Source organism: Anarrhichthys ocellatus, unplaced genomic scaffold, assembly GCF_004355925.1.
Source record: "Anarrhichthys ocellatus isolate YVR2014 unplaced genomic scaffold, GSC_Weel_1.0 scaffold23, whole genome shotgun sequence".
NCBI classification, from domain to species: domain Eukaryota; kingdom Metazoa; phylum Chordata; class Actinopteri; order Perciformes; family Anarhichadidae; genus Anarrhichthys; species Anarrhichthys ocellatus.
The window spans coordinates 5,118,849-5,132,117 of NW_022280053.1; positions in this window are offsets into that span (position 1 = coordinate 5,118,849).

A 13,269-nucleotide genomic window follows, 5' to 3' on the forward strand; every position below is an offset into this window, starting at 1 on the left:
GACTTAAAACATTTCGAAAACACTTTATGAAGTTAGTTTGCAGTTCATTGCTGCGTAATATCTTCTGTACTCACACGAGGGAAACACTGGGTCTATTACAAACCAGTTTGCATGCACGTACATGTTGAGTGGGGGAGGTTTTACATGTTGGGTTTTTTTCTTCTGGCCTGGGAAACAAACTTAATCTGAATGATCCACTTTCTCAGAACATAAATTTCTGCGATAATTAAACACTTTGCAGAGCATCACCAAAGAGGTGACTGATGGCAGGAGTGCGTTTCATCCGTCCCAAACGGAACTGTAACGTTTGGCCAAATAAATAGAGGGTACCGGCTTTACCTCAAGCCCAGTAATTAAAAGAGGAGGCTTTTTTTAGAGCTCCAGCGGTTAGATAAGGCTACATCTTCATTTGTATTGCATGAAGAAAAATACAGAACTCAGGCAAAACAGTCGGGGAAATTCAGAGAAATCAAGTGTGAAATGCATGGTCTCTAAATTTTAATCTGATTTGTTTCCAGTAAAAATATTTGCCTAATCAATGGTTTCCCTTAGAGAAAAACACAGACAATCATCACACCATGGATCATTAGGCAAAATGGGCACACGCCTCGATACGCCTATGCTCAGCAATCCAGCTAAGTTTAGTATTGCCAACAGTTGTGATTAACATCAACAGCTACAATGGTCCATACAGAGCAGTGCTTTTTATTACAGTAGAAAGAATTTCTCAATAACAGACCATAATAACTGCCGGCACCAAAATGCTGTCTGAGAGCCAGTGGCTACAGGCTGAGTTTATACAAAACAGTGATTGGCTTCTGATTAGAACATTGGCAAAATAAAAAAAGGTGTCAATGTGTCACTAAAAGTCAATTTGCCATCCAGTAATTACAGCACTTCACTGTTAACACCACCGTCAGTGAAAATAGCAGGGCTGGGAAGAGACATAATGCAAGTGGGATTTTTATGCAGAGGAAATATGGTGGAGCAGCGGTGGAATGAAGGTCAGGCAGCACCTGTTTAACATCAGCAACTAACAGCAGGAATATGAATCAAACCATCTGGGTACAGCTTTGCCCATCAGATTAGTGCTTGGCATGCAGCTGCACGGCTGTGTGTGTGTGTGTGTGTGTGTGTGTGTGTGTGTGTGTGTGTGTGTGTGTGTGTGTGTGTAAGAGACAGACAGATATATGAGAGTAACAGAAGAGAGAAAGAGACAAAAATGAAGAGTAGAGATCATTTCCAAGACTACTCTGCAAGTGGAAGTGCTCGTCGAGATCAGCAATGTCTCTCTATCAAGTCTGTGGGTTTAACCTCTCATCCTAGTAAATACTTTTAGAAAATATTAAGTCCATATTCAGAAATTTCAAGTTCATCATCTTGTGGAATGGCACAGTAACACAATAGTAATTCATAGAATTTAGAATATAAATTATACGCCTTACCAACTTGATGCAAATTCATTTTTGAAATATATATGTGGATTTCGTGGTTACATCCATTTATTATGTGTTTTTGGTGCATGTTACAGTATTCAATTGTCTTTGACTTAGACAGTTCATTATAATATACAACACCGTACATGTTGTACTTGTGGTAGAACGATAGGGTTTTGCCAGAAGCTTCCAAAGGGCAAAGACAAGCTACCGATCTATGTAGGTATCTGCAAATATCTATGCAAACTGAATTCAATATATCATCTCATGTGTTAATTTGTTATGTCAGTAGTAGTCGTAGTGCATTATTGTAACCCTGTGGTCAGCGAATGCCTCTTTTTTTAAGGGGTCAGCTGGCTGAGCGCGTGTTATGTAAATTGAAATGTACGGATCTGCTTGGGCGAGAGGTTAAACCGTCAAAGCCCTGTGCAAAATGAAAAAGATATGAATATGTAATTATCTCAATAGAGATCATGAGATATGTGGAGTTCACTGCAGCCTTAAAAAAAAAAAGAAAAAAAAAGAGCTTTAATGGACTGCCTGGCATCCACTGACAGGAACATGAAGACAGCGGGTGTCAGGGCTTCACCTCCCAGCGGAAAGAAACAAATAAACTAACAGACAAGAGATGTAAAAGTACACACAAGCAGCCTACAGTAGTGTGTGTGCCAGAGGGCCAGCTAGGCATCGCCACCATCACGGACAATGCTTCAAGTTTGTTGTTGTGTCACCCAATCTACTGTATGCCATTTTAGCTAATCCCTTCTTAGATTATCACCGCGGGCATCCCATATGTAACACCTGTTGTTTACCTCCATGTCATCAGGACACAAACAGCCTCGATGGAAGCCTCAAATATCGAGGCGGCACATGGTAGGTAACATCTTCAGTCTCCCCCCACCCACCCCCCTGTCCATCTCTCACCAACAGCTGTGGAGTGGAGAGCGAGCTGGTGACGTCCTCAGGGGTAATTGCGCTGTGAGGTCTAAAGGGGGTGAATAAAGAGCTGTAGGCCAGGACCAAAGTTGCCAGAGAGAGGGAGAGACCAAGAAAGACAGAGAGAGAACATAACGTGACACCAACCACTACCTCTATTATAAGTAGCATCACCAGCACCACATCTGCTCTATATGTAGCGTTCGGGACACTCATCTTTTCTCCAGAGATTCCTCCCTCCTGCAGCCTTTTCACCCGTGCTATCTGTCAATCACACAGCGGTGTCATAATGCAGACCTACATTCAAGTGAATGAGCTCAAGGTTTCAAGCACATTGGAAACAATTATTACATTTCTGAGAGAAATTCGAAAAAGATGGACAAAAAAAAGAACGCATCTGCATTTCAATTTTTTTTCTATTGAAATTCATGAGTAGGTAAATTTACCATAATATTTTGTTTGACGCTTTGCTGAGGCGTTATTTTGTTTTTTAAGTGGCCACGCCTGTAGTGACTGGTATTGGTGTGATGAGCTCCTAAAGCTTGGTTTAAGCTTGCCGCAACCATTAGGGGTCGAGAGTGTGTGCAAGGCCAAAGTGCCATCACACCATCAGACATGGGTGGAGGAAATGGAGAGCTTTGAGAATGTCGGTACAAAGAAAGAAACCTGCACGAAGTACAAAGGATCCAAACGTTTCCTGGTCATGTCCGACTGTCCTTGCATAAAGTTGGAGAGATGTCAGTTGTCATTGATCTTTCTAGAATTGCAGCATTACTAACATGCTGATGTTTAGAAGGTATAAAGTAGTCCCGCATTTTAATGTCACACTCTCCTGTGATATCCGCTGGTAAACATCTTGGCTGCATAGTTTCCTTTCATTGTGTGTGTGTGTGCGATACACAGCACAGTTCTTTTTCTATTTCCGTGTGACGCTCGAGCAGACATGCAGACGATCTCTGGTTCCTTGTGGTTCCTCCATCGGCTCTGAATCCGAGTGGGTGGCTGACTAGCTGGTCGACTGGCATTCCCCCCAGAGACACAAGGAATGACAAAAACTTAGAAAAACAAAGGCACACCAAAACCCCAATTGAGTTGCACAATAAAATCTTAATTAGCTACTGGCAATAATGATAATAAAAATATAGTCTAGACATGCTGTATTGAATAAAAAGTGGGGATTTTATGAGAGCGTAATGCACAGTTTAAAAAAAAAAACTCCACAATGTCTGCAATGCCAGTGACGGCTTATATCATCGTGTTTTATGAATAATAAAAAGCTTTGCCGTTTTCTTGTTTGCTGATATAAGGGGAAAGTATGCTGGTGGGTGTGAGTGAAGTCTGGGTCAGACTCGCACGCTGGAAACAGCTCAGTGTTTCATTAGCTTGCCTACTGTTGCTTTATTGATATTGACGTGGCTGTTAATTTAAATGAACTATAATGAAGAGTCAGTAGAGCTTGGGATCATGGTGTACTCTTCAACAGTAATTCTTCCAGATTGCCTGTGTGAAAGAGTAAGTGCTTGCTTGCACTATTTGTTTTAAAAAGGCACCATTTCGTTTTTTGCTTTTGCAGACATCACAGCTCAGCACAGCTTGAAGAAATACTTCAACATTTTGAGAAATATTCTTATTTTCCCTTTTGTTTACTATAACACATGGGACAAAGCCAAATTATTCCTTTTCCATCCTGTGCAAGTTTTAGTCTGAACTTCTCTTCTTTCAGCTTATATTAGCATTAAGGCTGAAAGCAGGGGGGACAACAAATTGGATTCCCATTATACAGAGTTAGATATTAAGAAATATATATATTTTGGATGGGGCTGCATGGTGGTTAATGGTTAGTGGCTAGCACTGTCGCCTCCCAGCAAGAGGGGCCGGAGTTCGCTTCCCAGGCTGGATGGCCCTTCTGAGTGGAGTTTGCATTTTCTCCCCATGTCAGCGTGGGTTCCCTCCGGGTTCTCCGGCTTCCTCCCACAGTCCAAAGACAAGCTTAAGTTAACCGATTCCTCTAAATGGCCCGTAGGTGTGAATGCGAGCGTGAATGGTTGTCTTTCTCTGTATATCAGCCCTGCTATAGTCTGGCCACCTGTCCAGGGTGTTCCTTGACTTCACTCAATGTCTGCTAGGATTGGATAAAAGTAGCGCGAGATGAATGTATTCAAAAGTAACAGAGTAACAGTAATGAGTACATGTAACATTGAAATTGCTCCGCAGGCTACATAACCATTGTTTACCCTGTTTGGAACAATGAATGAGACCAGAATCTCTGTCAAGTAACTTACTGCCACGGTGTTTTATTGTGCAGAGACAGTGTGGCAATGCTGGTTGTTGCCACAGCGGACACCCATAAAACAAGTCATTCTCTAACTTTGTTTGTCAGTTACTGCGTGTAACAAATGTGGCAAAGTCTCTCGCACTCAATCTTTTTCATTGTATACGATTCAGTGCACTGTGGAGTACCCATTGATGGAAGTGTGCACTGAGTTTTGAGCATGGTTGAAATGTAAAAAAAAACAAAAAAAGCATCTATTTTTGTAGACCTCTGGTGAGGAGCTTTTCCTGCAATGTGCGGGTTCCCTTCTACTCTCTTTGATCTTTTTCTGGAATCAAATGTAATGATTGTGGCCGACTTTGAAATCTGGAAACACACTTGCTGTGTCTCGTTGCCGAGCTCCTTTGCACGGTTCTCACTGGCAGATTAAGGCTGCTGTTTTATTCATTTGAACTACTGGATAGTTTTGATGAGAAACAGTACTATGAACCCCTGACTGACTGTCATTAATGCAGCGGTGCCAGGTGTCTTTCATTGTGACTACACCAGATTATTAAAGGAATAGTTTGACATTTTGGGAAACACACTTCGCCTTCTTGCCAAGAGTTGGATGAAGAGATATCTAATTTCTGCACAAAGAGGGCTGGAGCTGGGAGGCGGTTAGCGTTTAGCTTAGCACGAAGATTGAACACAAGGGAACATATCTAACTTGGCTTTCTCCAAAGTTAAAAAATACTCTTGCTGGTGTGACCGAGCCCTGACGCTACAGCACGCAGGAATTCGGGTGAAATGAAACCTGTGCAATCACAGCCCTCCACTGCATTAGAGTATTAGTGGACCACAGTGAAAGCAGTGTTGAATGACATATTCCTGGAAAACCCATGTACCGTTTGTGTCCATTAATGTTACACAGTTTGATTTGACTGCTGTTGCATTAGTAACATGTATTGATTGAATCTTCAAAGGTTGATTGCAACCTCACTTATATAACTACTCTAATCTATTTTCATCCTCTGCTGGAGTGCATTATTTGTACTTCATAATAACATTACCGTTTGGTAATAGAACTATTCTTCAACCTGCTGCACATTTATCTGGCTACCTTTTCACTAAATCATTTTTAAATGTGCACTTGTAGTTTTGTTGCTGTTAGGAGGGGTTTCTTCTTCTTAATTGTGCTTTTCCTGGTCATCAAACATTATAAAATACCATCACAGTATATGGTGATCCGCTGATAAACAGAGCCTCCGTCTGAAGAGGTATGCCGGGACAGAAGGCATGTGAGGCTATAAGGGCAAATGGAATTCAAGCAGAGCAAGTCTTTCATGTGGTAATAGGCATATTTGTAGGAGTTGGGGGCCCGTGCCTTCATGTGTCTTAAATTACTTTATTGGACTATATTTCTTTATATAAAAAGGGAGGGGTTACTTCATGTGACTATGCATTTTGTCGTGAAGATATAGTTTTTAGTTTCTCTGTTAACCTACTACAACACCATTTAAACTATGAATATAAACTGATATTGCTAATGTGGTGCGGGAAAAAGTGTGAGTTTAACATTTGACATTATTACCGCCACATTATCATTTCATTGAGTGAAACATCTGAACTGTTCAATGGATGCAATGAAACCGGGTACAGATTTTCATGGTCGTCTGAGGATGAATACTACTGATTTGTGACTTTTCCTTTAGTGCCACTAGCAGGTCAAAAGGTTTCACTTGACCTGAGAAACATCTCAACATCTACCACATGGATTTTCACATTTTGTACACAAATTAATAGTGCCCAGAGGATAAATGCTACTGACTTCGGTGATCCCCTAACGTTTCCTCTTGCGCTACCATGAGGTTGAGATTTTTGTTTTAAGTAAAACGTCTCAAGAACTACTGTCGTGAAACTCATGTTCTCTTTAGCTTGGATTGTAATGACTTTGGTGGCCTCTTTACTCTCCATATAGTGCCATCATCGGGTACCGACTCTGACTAAATACCTACAAAAACATTCCCATCAGCCTTCGCTGCACTTTTTTGTTTCTTTAGTGCCATTTACCATGCCAACCCGTGAAACTAAAATGTTGAACATGTGAAACATTACACCTGCTAAGCATCAGCACTTTAGCGCTCTCATTGGGAGCCTATTAGCATGCTGACATTAGCATTTAGCTCGACGCACCACTGTGTTGAATTACAGCCTCATAGAGCCGCTAGAATGAGTGTTTTGTTTATTATTAAAAAAATCTGTGGAAACTTCAGTAATTTACCAGCAGGTGCTTCCTGTCTGTGTAATTCACAATATTTAAGGCAGACAAGTGAGGTCAGTTCTATTTTTAGTGACATGGGAAAATATATATGTCTCAACTCATGGTGCATCTAGAATGCAATTTCCTCACCTTCATTATCCAATGTAATAAGTTCAGGGCACTTCAGGTTAGGAAGCTCGCATTGACCATAAATCTGCCATTACATGCGGTTAGACAGCCTCACTTCACCTTGTTGAAAAAGTAATTTGGCAATGTAATGAGTTTTATTCAAGGATGTCCACAGCCTTTTTTTCTTTTTTATTTAAGGGAGTGTTTAAGTGTGATAAACTTAGTTTGTGACTTTACAGAAGTTCTACCTTAAGCGTTTATTATAATGACGCTCAAGGCAGCAGTTGACACATGCACACAACGTCCAAAATAACAGTTTATAATTTCAGCTGAACAAAGAGTCTATTGTGGCCGACTCAGTGGAAGAGAGAAGACGCTGACTGTTGATATTTCAGTTTGTTTAAACTTTTTACTCACAGTGAAACAACGTTAATTTTGGTTTGCGGGATGTTGGCGGTCGGGGATTGTACAGCAGTGTGAAGAACAGATGGTCCGAGTAAAAAACCTGTTTAAAAACACACAGCTAGTTGTAACATTACAGCTTTTTTCCCCTCTCTCAAAAACGCTTATTATTTTGTCACACAAGTGACAGATCAATGCCCTGGTGAGGCAGCAGATATTTCTTTATATTCAGTACAATGATGGTAATCGTAGAAGACAACAAGCCAAAGACACTGTACTTGTTTAGCAATCAGTGAACGCAAGAGAAAATGAGAGAGCCCCATTCCCAGCCGTGGCGCACACATGGGAATCTGTTCCCACTAGTGTCTTAAAATAGTCACTGAGGGCTTTTCAATTACACAGGCCACGCTGTAAGAAGGGGCCCAACCATAAAACCAGAGTGTTTACCTCCTCTCTAAATCTTACTTCGCTTTGATTAAGGGGGCAGAAGGCGGCTGGGAAGTTGGGATAGAAAGGACAAGGCCAGGGGGGGGAGATACTGTAACTGTAGGAAACACAATGAAAGTTGTAATTGTCAGCCATCTGTGACCTGAGGCCAGCCGAGCATCCACCATAATGCTAGTAAAGTCCTGTAACACTAGAAGTACAGGCGAGAGGGAGAACATGAATGGGGTCATTACTGAGGCAAAGTTAGGTCACGTGAAGCTCAAGTTCAACTCAGTCAACTCCAGAAGGGGCAGTCCTTCATTTTACACGTCAGTCAATCACCTCGTCATGGGGAGCACGACAAAGCCTGTGAAAGCAGTTGTGCAACGTCTTCTGTTAAGCCTGTGAAAATCACCCTCAAGGCACATCACCTGATTGTTTCAGCGCTCAGCCATTTCTTTTTCATGTTACACGAACCAACGAGTTTGAGCTCCTCCACAGCTTGGTAAAAAACATGCAACTCCACTGGTTGAATCATCACATAAATCACAGAAAAACCTGGTTCTTTCAATACTCGGTGATAATTCCATATGATAATTTATCATCTTACAATGCATCATATAGTTATTCGTCAAGTATTTAATTAAAGTGAGAGTATACAAAACCACAGTTAATTCATTTGGACTTTTTCTTGAATTGCCAGAAAACATGTGATTATATATATATATTGTTATCGAGGTATGAAATTACCTGTATCGTGATAGAAGATTTTGGCCATAGCGCCCAGCCATATACTACTACTACTGCTCCGATTCACACCTTCACATAAAGCTATTAGATCTGATCTATTATTTGTACGTTTTGTAACATTATTATTCTTTAAAGATAAATGTGAAATAGTTATACAGAATGGGGAAAAACACTTTCTCTTCTACTTAGAAACTTTACTAAGCAAAAGGTCAGGAGGCGATTGGCTTAGGGCCTGAAAGCAGAGGGAAACAGCTAGCATGGCCCTGTTCAAAGTTTAGTGGTTTTATAGAGAGTTTTGTGCGATCGCTATTTATCGGCAAGTCATTGTACCCAACTGTTGTTCGCCAAGAGTTACATTGAGTAACTCCCTGTGAACTCCTTGCATTTTTAAATGTCTGTTTGTGTAAACAAACAAACAAACTGCATCCAGCCTTTCTCCTAAGCTAACAGCCTCATAGCACCGGCGCCATGTGACATGCGAGTGATATTGATCTTCTCATGTGGCGAGTGCCATCATATTTTATGTTTCACGAAAACGTAAAAAGGTTTGTCAGCTGCACAACAGGATTCCGTCACTATCATTATGGAACATAAATCACCTCCTGCACACACACGCACACGCACACGCACACACACACACGAAAGTGAAATTGTGTGCGTGTTATTTAATGTGTCTATATAGAAACAACGGCAGCATACAAGGGCGTGGACGTGGCTATAGAAAAGGATTTACGCTCATATCGACAGGTTTCATTGTCGGATTGGGGCTTTGAGGAACCAGCGGAACCCGTTTGGACAGAATTCCCTCTCAATAAATTGTAACTTAAAAGGACATCTTTCACAGCACACCTTGCTATTCATGTTGCACGGCAGGCGAGATCACGATGTGCTGCTTTTCCCTTCGGCTAAACAAACACGAGAAACAATGTTCATGACATTAATATCCAGGGAGCATACTGCTTACTGCTGCCGTCGAGGAGCTGGTCCTCCTTAGTGCTTAAAACGCTGCAGAGTTTTTATCTGCACACATCATCAGGGCATAAAAAATGGTTTTATGTCTTTACTTTCTCTCTTCTGTCGGTTATTTTCTCATTTCCCCAACCAGAAAATAATCTTGATAGTCTATTTTTTTGTCAGCTGAAGAAAAGCAATATCACTAATACATTGGGTGATATGAGTCATTGTGTTCAAAACAAGAAAAGTATGGAAGAAAATGCTCAACATTTCCAGTCACAGTTGTCAAATACACACCTCTGAGAGACAACAGTGTCCATTCAAAGAATAAATATATTAAACAAGTAAATGTTTTTGAATTTAGGACTTGGGCATAAATCATTGATGCTCATTTAAGGGTACATTTGATTTTTTTTTGTTGATCTTTAATTCAGCAGGTCAACCTCAGCATAAACACCCGTCTGATCTTTTTCTGCTGGCTGGATGCTCGGGGGATTATGTTTTTTAACGAGCTTCTCCTCATAGGAGGTAGATCATCCCTAATCAATATTTCAACGCATACATTAACATTATCCAAATTGATTAAGTGGCTTTGCATCCTTAAATGTTGTTTATCAAAGGAAAGGTCACCTGATGTATTTGGCTGTCCAACAGGGTCCCTTCCTGCGGAGTCCATAGAAAGACACGGTGTAGTATTGATTAACGGTTTAGCTTAGGTCTGTCATCACTAATGATTCATAAGTAAATGTTTACACATCTCTTCAGGGAAACAATACGGAAAAGATCAGTGTGTGAGTGTGTCTGACAAATAAGATCGGAAACTAAATCAAGAAAGAGTTAATAAACCATCATAACTGCTGCATGCAAATCAAAGATCACATCAACGAAAAAAAAACATAAAATTCATGTTCAGAACTAGATGAGTCATAGTTCACCCCGTCTCACCCCTGCAGCTGTGTTAATCCACCGCTCTGCTGGTGCAGTAAGTTCTCCATAGAGCCCCTCCTGAATCTCACATAGATGTTACCTTAGTCATTAGTGTTCAGTAGCCTTTTTCAATGCAAGTTTCTTTTTCATGCCATTTATGTGACAATTTGGTTTTGTTTTCATTGGGAGCTACGGTTGTCTTATCATATGTAGAGTCATTTCACTTATCTTCCAAATCTCGATATTTTGTTTTATTGATGTGAGATACTGAATTGTTGTGCGTTTCTATTGTCTCAAGTCTTTGTGTGGTCTCCATGAAGACCAGTGACATCTTGGCATAGCTTTGTAGCATGACGGCAAACACAGGAATCCATTTTTGATGCACCGATAACAGAAAAACGCTTGTTTTGACAATGGAAACATAACACGGCAGCCGTAGCCAAACAACGAATATAAAAACTTCTCGCCCGTTCTTTTCTATGGCTGCAGGCTGACGCAAGTTCACTCACCAAGTCCGACTGACTCCAGTTGATACAACATTTGATTCAATTTGAGAACAGAGCATTAAATTATTAATCCTGGCAGGGACAGCGTTTTTTAATGAACACATAGTGGTGTACGATTGCTGTCTAATGCTCCATTTGGCACGTAGGAGGAGGTGAGATGATGTTACAGGGTGAAACACAAGCATTAAAGATTATTTATTATTTTATAAAGAAAATAGAGAACTTAGAGGAGTCGTTTAAAGTTTATCAGCTCACTCAGTCATTCTGCCTCTATGTCGACAAGGGACCTCTGGGCAAAAAGGGAGATTGTTTTGGGTTGGATTAAATGTGTATGCATATGCCGTTTGGTTGCTAATCTGAGGCGTAACAATGCTACTATGGCCCCTTTGTCCTCACATCAAAAATATGGCCTTGGTTCACTCTTGTCTTGGAAATTCCCATCCTGAAATGTCTCAGATGTAGAAGATCAAGCTAAATGAATAAGCATATGTTTGACAATTCCCACCAGCTGAACAGAATTGCTGTTAATGCGAGGAAAAACCTTCCAGTTTGTGATCCATGGAGCCAACATGGCCAACTGAGGACACTTGTGATCAGGACCGACTGAAGTGCCACCAGAGCGGCGACGCAATCGACACCATCTGTGCAGGTTTTGTCAGCTGCCATGTGTGAATAAAGACATTTCGCATCTTTTAATAACCAGCCATGAGGCTTTTTGAGTTTTTTCATGCCTTTCTGTCCGCAATGTACAGCTCCCAGTGTATAGGCCTTTCATATCTGGTAAATGTGTTATTTTACTGAAAGCATACCGTCCATAAAGATTAGATATCAACGTTGCTACGTATGTTTGTATAGACGGGTAGACAGTAGAATAAAATACAGAAACATGCAAAACAATGTGTTTTATCATAAATAAGATTTATACAAAGACTACATGACATCCCATGACTTGATATCATTCTAGATGACCCTATTATGACATGGATTTATTGTAAGCCTATAAAAGGCTGAACATAATTTATCTGCATTATGCAACAAATCTTTAAAAAACAGGCCAGATCTAAAGTCATCATTAGATCAACAAAGCACCAAACAAACACAACACAGAGAGAAAACTGCCACCATCACATTGCTCATTCTGAAAATCCAACACTCCCATAAACAAGCCTATGGTCTTCAGCTCATTCATGAATCTACGTCTTAGGAGTTCCCATTTTTGAAAGTGTAAATCTACCAGCTCTGAGTCAAAGCCAAGGGACGCCCTTTTTCTCAGATATGCAACCATTCATGCCCTGGGGAGCGTACTCTCCACCCAAACAGTGTTTCCATGGTGACACGCATACTGTATATACACCAACCCTCAAGTTGTGTGTGTGTGTGTCTGTGTGTTTCTGTACCTGAGAGGCCTTTGAACCGTGACAACGGTTGAATGACAACGCCAGCATACAAGGGGTTTCCCTATTCACGGCCTCCAGGTTGCCCAGGCAACATTCCTCAGTCGACAAACATTGGCCCAGAGTTGAGCCTGCATACCAGAGGATCTCCCAGGAAGTCCAAAAAGGCTTCCCTTGCATGTTGTTATTGTTGTTGCTATAGTAGTGGCCGGCAGCCAGCGAGTGTGTACAGGTGAGAGCAGGTACACCGTACCAACCTCTACCCGCTGCCTTCCACTAATGCTCGGGATAGAAATAGAGCAAAATCTTTATGTACCTGGGCCAGGACACACCTGAGAGACGTCACAACCGGTCACAAAAGATTACATGAGGTTTTGTATTGTAGATATTAACGGTGTTCCAACACGGTATCTGAGTTGAATGTGTAGTTTGTGAATAGAAACTGAAATAGTCATTTAAACTTGTGTCTCATCGCCTAAATCGTCCAGAGATGACCTCAGGCCAGTAAAATAACTGCGTCAAAGCAGCACAGAAATACTGTAGAAAGCTCACAAGAGTTTACTAACCTGACCCTTTAATAAGTCAGTGTACGTGTTCCAGAGTGTGTGTGTGTGTGTATACGCACATGGTTTGTCATGGTCACAAGGGAGGCGAGAGGCTTGCAGTCGTTCAGTGCAAACACAAACCAGGGCCATCTGCATGCCTGGATCCCCTCCAACAGCAACACTAGCGCGCACACGCACACGCACACACACACTTCACATGATATCATGAATTGGGTGTCAGCAGTTGTAGCACCTCATCTTTCGACGTAAATGTATACATCTGGGGCCAAGGCAGATGTTCGGCATATATATATATACATATACATATATATATATATATATATATATAT